The sequence below is a fragment of the Phoca vitulina genome, unplaced genomic scaffold (assembly GCF_004348235.1).
Source record: "Phoca vitulina isolate PV1807 unplaced genomic scaffold, GSC_HSeal_1.0 scaffold32, whole genome shotgun sequence".
Taxonomy (NCBI): domain Eukaryota; kingdom Metazoa; phylum Chordata; class Mammalia; order Carnivora; family Phocidae; genus Phoca; species Phoca vitulina.
In genome coordinates, this window is record NW_022589735.1 from 1,479,776 (window position 1) to 1,487,612 (window position 7,837).

General features: G+C 40.0%; 1 protein-coding gene across 4 annotated transcripts in view; it reads right to left on the reverse strand.

Annotated features, from left to right (window-relative positions):
- The window catches only part of MATR3 (matrin 3), a 29,531-nt gene extending 22,171 nt beyond the window's left edge, over nt 1–7,360 (reverse strand). Inside the window, exon 1 of one of the 4 annotated variants that reach the window (XM_032425036.1) lies at nt 7,220–7,360. The gene's annotated coding sequence lies outside the window, so the exon portion shown is untranslated. Of the gene's footprint in view, nt 1–943; nt 3,392–6,988; nt 7,182–7,219 lie in introns of those variants that run through there. The other 3 variants (XM_032425040.1, XM_032425037.1, XM_032425038.1) reach the window with 3 other exon arrangements.
- Between the last annotated feature and the right edge of the window lie 477 nt (nt 7,361–7,837).

Genomic DNA, 7,837 nt, shown 5'->3' on the forward strand with positions numbered 1-7,837 from the left:
CTTGTGATTTGTTAAATTATTCGTGTGAAAATTCGCCAGGGGCGCCTGAGTGGCTCAGTCGGTTAAGCGTCTGCCTTTGGCTCAGGTCAGGATCCCAGGGTTCTGGGATTGAGCCCCGCATCGGGCTCCCTGCTCAGCGGGGAGCCTGCTTCTCTCTCTCCCTGCCTCTCTGCCTACTTGTGCTGTCAAAAAAAAAGAAAAAAAGAAAATACGCCAAGTATGTTTAAGGTAGCAACCAACAATACCAATATAGCAAAAAAAATTCTAATCGTCACCAATAGACAGGAGGGAAAGTTCACTATTAGTAATTTCAAAGAAGCATCATTTCGGAAGGTAGCTGCTTAATTTTTGTCATCAATCACACAAAAGCATAGATTCCTGTGGTCAGAATTTGTAAACCAAGCACCTGATTCATTTCCAACTACAGTAAAGGGTTAGGTTAATTATTCCTTAAAGTTTCACACTTTTAATTAATTTAAAATGGTCTCACAATTCAACATAGTTTCCAACTTAAAGTTAGTAAATTTTTATTTTAATGTTAGTTCACGTCACTATCTTTTCTTAATAGATTTTGTAACATATATCTTGTCTTAAGAGTTTGGTTTTTAAAAATGGATTTACTATCTGAGGAATTACTCAATCTTTTATATAGAGAGCTTAAACCACTTTGAAACCTTATACTTTAATCTGTGGTTCTTCAGTGCCATAATCTCATTTTAGAATGGCATACCTTTGAGTGACTTAAAAGGTTTTTTTCATAATAAAATGAACTACTCATAGTTCACAAACCTCTTAGGAAATAAAGTCCCAGCTCTATTCATTTCAGTTTTGTATAAAGCAATACGCATCTCATCACACCTGAGGAAAAAAACATTGTCAAAAGTAGTGCTGAGAAGGCTGAAAAAGTCCTTTACGATTATCATTCTTAATCCATTTTACAGACCTGGATTCAACTTCTAGCCCACTTCTTGATCCTTAGGCTAATGATATAAGAGTGTTTGTTGCAAAATGCCTTCAGCTGCTAAAACAGAAAACATTAATCAGGAGGGATTCCTATTCAGGCTTGGAATATTTTTCTTCTTCCTACACTTAAATTTTTTCTTAGCAACTTTCAATTAGACATTAAAAATTTTTAGATTAAAGCAATGCAGGATGGAAAGTTATTCCATTTACCCGACACTTGTGACTCGATTTGATTTTGATACTAGCTTGTCTTACTTTCTTCTCAGAATTAGTGGTTTTCCTCAAGGTGCCATTGTGCACCCCTGAGACATTTCCTTCCACTTTATATTCAACTCTCAGTTCCCACAAAAATTTGTACAACTCTTTTAATTTGGTATATATGGAGATTTTTTTTACCAAATACCTTGATGTGAATGCTAGTTCTACTATAAAATAGCTGATTAAGCAAATCATTTAACATTTGTGTTTTGTTTTTTCACTTGTAAAATGGGCAAGAAAATACCCATTTCATAAGACTGTAAACATTTAATAAATTAGTCCACATAAAACACTTAGAATGGTTTTGGACACGTGGTCAGGACTGTAGTAATCACCTACTTTTATGTAGATGACCCTAAAATCCAATGCAATCTGATCCTAACAACCAATGAGAAAAACCTTAGATGCAGAAGGACTGACCCGGAGACACACAATAAAGAGCTTATAAACCTTTCACTTGCACTGTACTCCCCATTTCATATGTCAACTTTAGTGCCTCATTCATTTCCTTTCAAAGCTGGAATTCATATTTGAATTTTGCTACTGAACCACAAGTAAGCTTTAAAAGACATCAGATTTAAAGGCTGGTAGTGACCAAGAACACTGAAGAAAAGCAGAGGCTAGGGCAACTGGACAAATTAAACCTCTTCCTTTATTCTCCATTACCAATCTACCTTTAAATTATCTTCTCATCCTTCAAAAAGAAGTCCTTACTTCCCTGACTCCCTGCCATAATCTTACTGGAGATAGCCAGTCCTCCTGCCTTTTCAGTTGGCCTCTTTGCATCCGTGTTTACAGCTTCCAATACAAACCTCCCAAAACATCACTATTTTATATACTCCCCTGCTAAAAAACACATTACTCCCTACTACTTACCACATGAAAAGCACACCATGGTATTCAATGCCTTTCACATTCTAGTTGCATCCTACTTCTCGAAATCTATTTTCCACCATAAGCCAACACCTTATGCAAAATATTTTAGAAGCAGTCACAGGGACTGCTCAGTACTTGTGTAAATATATTTGCTGGACTATCTCCCCTCTTCATTTAATACTAGTAATTCTCTCAAGGCCCAGCACTGCCCCCCCCTTGTATCATGCCAGTTTATATACAAACCACAGTGTATACAACACCAAAGTTTAGAAAGGGAACGCTAACAACATCTTAGATACCATTTACCTACCAATTTCCAATGCCTTCATCTTCCCTTTCTGCAGTCCCTTGTTTTTAAGTTTTATCACTTAATATATACATCTTTAAAAAGGTGTTAATTCTGCATTTATGAATCTTATGCAAATTGACTTTTAGTATGTATGGACTGTTCTTACCTACTTCTAAAAAACTGATTCATACATGCATTAAACCTACATTTCACTGCAATATACATAACCACATGGCACATACACTTATTTATTCTGCAGATAATGAACATTTAGGGTGTTTCCAGTTTCCTGCCATTACCAAGAATGTTGGTATGAATATTTCTTGGTGTCTCCGGCAGTTTCAAGTTTTAAACTCCTTCCTCTGTGGTTCTCTTTCAGAATACTATAGCCCATACAAGGATACTCAGTTAAGCACTGTAAGTGTTCTGCTGTTCCACATTTTCTTGCATCAAGAATTTTTAAGTACAAATGTTTGTAATTCTTTGATACTCAACAGGGGCTCAAACACTTGATTTTAAATTTTCACATATGGAATAGGTTCTTATAAAAGTTACCATACCAAAGGGAGATATTTAATATCTTAGTAATTGCCACAAAGGGGAAAAAAACAACCATACAAATAATCTCGAAAGATCAGAAACTTACCTTCATTAGCAATCAATGATACTGCAAACCTAAGATCCTATTTAGAACCTAACATCAACTGATTATTTTGCATACTTGCTACATTTATTGCTGCCCAAAAGGACATCTACCATAGGTATCATCCTTTGCTCTTATCCAGCAGCAGTAGCTGGGATTACCTCACCCTCCCTTCATTCACCTTGTTTTCCTAAGAACTTGTTTGTATTTTAAAATAGGCACCAACATCCACAAGCTATTGGGACTGTAGATCAAAGAGAAATGTCAGATCTGATATTTTAAAAACTTTCCGAAAAAAGCAAGCTCTTTATATCAATTAACCTTTGAACCTGGAAAAGCTTTTTAAACTAAAACAAAATTTTTTATTTTTAAAAATTTAACCTTAAGATTTCATTGCTATTTGGGGCACCTGGGTGGCTCAGTTGGTTAAGCGACTGTCTTCGGCTCAGGTCGTGATCCTGGGGTCCCAGGATGGGGTCCCATATCGCGCTCCCTGTTCAGGAGGGAGTCTGCTTCTCCCTCTAACCCTCCCCCCTCTCATTCTCAATCTCACATAAAATAAAGTCTTAAAAAAAAAAAATTCATTGCTATTTCATGTAAATTTTAATTTCAAAGTCTTGAGCCTTATATATGCAGAGAACATTGAAGTCTGATACACAGCTGGAAATTATATGGAAGCTGCATCATATCAAAGGCACTCCATCTACTCAGACCTGCCACAGTAATTATATTTGTCAGGCAAGATAACAGCACTTTATCATGTAACTCTTATTGTATTACATGTTTGTATTTAAGCTTATGATAGACACAGGCTGCAGTAAGTCAAAAGCTAAAGAAGCAAACTTTAAAAACCACTTACAAATATCTTTTAAAGCTACATATATACAATTCTCTCAAACCACTGGCTTTTCTCTCTGCTCATTTTAACTATCCAATAAAATTTTGTACATGTAAACTTTTTTTTAAAATCAAGAATTTCAGAGCTCTCAATCCCAATGATCCAATGAGAAGGCCCAATACGTAGCTAAGAACTATAAATTACAGAGCTTCATTTCCTTGCAATAACCACGTGTATACATATACATATATAAAACTGTGAAACTACACGGTCTACAACCCTTCCACCGCACCCTCAAAGAACTCAGTATTGTCCATCCCAAAGTCAAGTCCACTCAGAATCTGCAGCCACAAGTGTGGGACAGTTTTAATGCAACTCTAAAAGAATATATTTAAAAAACAAAGAATTTTTTTTAAAAGTACCTTTTAAGATGTGCTATGAATAACACTTTAACAAACCATTACCCCATTCTTTGATTTTGATCATTCTTAAAATAGTTTAATGGCTGCACTTCACACTGTAACCTAATTACCATCAGTCCCCATAATGGTAAATTAAATATTCTTACATAAGGATGTCTTCGGATTCCTCCATTTGTCTACATGTAATAACCAGGGTATCTTACATAATAAACACTACTTTCTGCCACTTCTGAATACTCTGCACTTCAGACTTAAAGAAACTGGCTCCCTTTTATCTCAATTCCCCTCAAAAATACACACGGGCCTAAAGAAACAAAACAACATGATAAGCAGTCTAGCATGTATAAAAAATGTTTCATCGCCCTCCACCTACAAAAATAAATGTAACTTCTCGTGGAAGTGTCACAAAAACACAAGGAAAGAAATATAAATCACCCGTAATGCCAACGCCAACATCCAGAGCTAAGAAAAATATTTGGTACATCTCCATTTTTATGCTTATTCACAAAGTTCCTTTAAAAACCAACAAAAAAGGCATCAAATCTGGGATCAGCAGAGTTTTACTATTTCCTTTCCAAGTAATACTATATTCCATTATTTTCCCCATCATTACTCTCCTCTTAAAACATTGTTTTAAAGAGCTATATAGATTTCCATCACATGGCCACACTATAATTAGCAAATCTCTAAGTGTTAAATCTTTCAGACTTTTAGCAAGCTTGATAACTGAGATTACAATGATGTACACAAATCTTTTGTATACTGTTCCCTTAGAATAAACTCCTTTAAGTATATTCCATTTTTAAGCCTATTTATTATAACATGAGTCTGAATCAAGTACCCAATCAAGACGCAAACATTTTAGAACACACCCGCAGCACTGCCACTGTTTATATTGCCACCACCTCCTTGGGCTTTAATCTTTTCTTCTATGAAACTAGGAATTTGAATGACATTTATTTCTGAAGTCACGTAAGACAATTTACTTGCTTTCCTCATGCTAACATTTGTTTACCTATCATTAACTCACTTGTTATATTATTTAACATTTACAATACCCTAAAAACATTAATGAAATTATGTTTAAAGACTCCTTTACCATACATGATCAGATCAAGAGTGATTAAATCCTTTAGCATTAGTTCAAAATGGTATGTAAAGGCAGCTTCACTTAAACATAGCTGAGAAGGGAGTTGTGTGAAAACCTCCTCTGTGGGTAAAATATACGTTAATGTTATAACCATATAAATGTTAAGTGCAAGGGAAAAATTGTAAATTTAAAGCACTTCACCACAAACATCTGGCTAAAGATCTCTTTTCCCAGTCGTACATAACAAACCAGAACAATCTTCATTTAGTACTTCAATTGTGTTCAATTTCAAGTTTGCAAAAACATTCTGGTTAAGTACAAAAGGCATACACAGCGTTTCTGCAACAAAAATCTTTGCCCACCTTCCATTTCTAAAACATTACTGTTGAAAAATTATGACGACAGACTGCGCAGATGACCGAGCCACTTAGTTTTCAAAAGGAAATTTTATTTTCAACCTTTATGAAAATAGCCTAAAATAGAATTTTTGCCCGTCGAGTACAACTGTTTTAATTTATCTGGGAGAAAACTGTATTTTATCGACTACTTAAAAATCTTAAGCCAAGCTCTATTCAAAAGAACGCAGCATAAAGACAAAAATCTCATGACTAAGACCTGGGAAATAAACGACTCTCGCATTATTCCAGCGCGCTTCAAAGACTAGAAATTTCGGAATCGCCATAAGCGTTCTAGAAATATCTGTCTGGAAAACTGTAACTGATCCAATAGGAATATTCCACAGTATAGGGCCACAGAGCAGGAAAAACATCTAGGAGAATTCTTCCACGGCAAACGGAAAGAGTCCCTGTAAAACACCGAACATGGCACAAGGCTAGCAATGAAAAGAACAACGAACGATGCGCCGACTACACCACGGTACTCCAAGCCCTTTGTCTGGAAACCGGAAGGTCCCACAACACACGATCCTCTTTAGAGGAACGCAGACTGATAATATCTTAATAAAGAGAAAAGGAATAGGAGGTGACTCTCTAAACAAGTCTCTTGGCTCGCAGCCTACTGCAGAAGGCTTTCTCCACGACGCAATACGAAAAACAAGCGTTAACGTTTCATTTTTCGGCCATTTTTACGCGATGGGGGTGGGGAGGAATTGTTTCTGAGGTCCGGCTAAAATCCCGCGCGGATGTGTGTGGGCGGCGGATAGGGGAGTCTTAGGGGGCGCTATGAAGCTATCGGCCAAAAGCAGAGCGAAGGCCGTGACACCAAGAGAAGAAAGAAACGCTGCTCAAACGGCTAAGCTTTCAGAGTCTGCGAAATCCTCCATTTTGCGGCACAATTTAAAGGGGCAAAGAGAAAAAAAAAAAAAAGCAAACACCTATCTGGGGCTGGCGCTATTCCAAGACTTCGCTGCTTTAACTATTCTCCCCAAACGGCAGGCCCCCTATGGATAGCCAGTCCCTCAGGCCTCGAGCGCTCCTCCCTTCGCCTCAGAGCTGCAGCCCGCGTGTAACGGGCTCGTCGTCCCGCCCCCGCCCACAGCAAGCCCAGGACGCGGGAAGCTCTGCCGATCGGCTGCCCTCGGCGCCCCCCGACTCTCCCGCCGCACCCCGGGCCCTTGGCTGGCCGCGTGTCTCCCTCCGGGACCGCTCACCTCCGCCACCCGAGGAGGCTGGTTGCGCCGCCACTGCGCTCCTAACATGGCGGCCGCCGATGAGGCGGCTCACATACGCAACGAGGAGGGAGGCAGAGCGGGCGAGCGGGAGCGAGCAAGAAAGGCGCGCCGCCGGCTCCCCGCGGCCCCTGTCGCCGTCCCTGCCTCCTCCCGGCGGACGCGGAGAGCCCCCGGCCACCCCACCCCGATTCTTACCCGCTTCACGCCTACCTTAAGGAAAGGGAGAGGGAAAAGGAGAGGTAGCTCTCTCCTAGCGAGCGGGACGCGGAGACTCCCACAATCCCCCGCAGCAACGGCGCTGGTAAGAGGTGGCAGCGGCGGCTGCAGCCCAAGAACAAACCCGCTCTCGCGAGAGAGTACACCCACCCCACCTCCTCTCGGGTCCTGTTTCTGCGCGCGCCAGGCCCCTCCCCCTACTCAGGGCGCGCACACCATCCGCGCCTTCGACGACGGTCGTTGTTCTCTAATCCTGGAGCCCGCCTGTGGCGGGAAATGGATAGAGCGCTATAGTTTACGAGTTCGAGTCCCATTCCGCAAAAAAGCTTTTTTCCAACCCTTAACTTCATGGTGCAAAATTTAAATAGGGTATGCGTTAGAAGCGAGTCGCGGGAGTCAGTAGCTTAGACCCGATTTCTATTCTGATTATTCTCAGTATTTGCCAAGCGCCAGACGGGGAAACCTATACCATTTTAGCCGGCTTTTAATCTCAGTAATTCCGTGGAGGGTCATGGAGACGGAAGATAGAGAATCCAGCCCATTCAAAGAAAGACCACCGCCGCCACTACTGAATTTGACTGAATGTAAAACGCTCCTGAGACTGATAGAGGT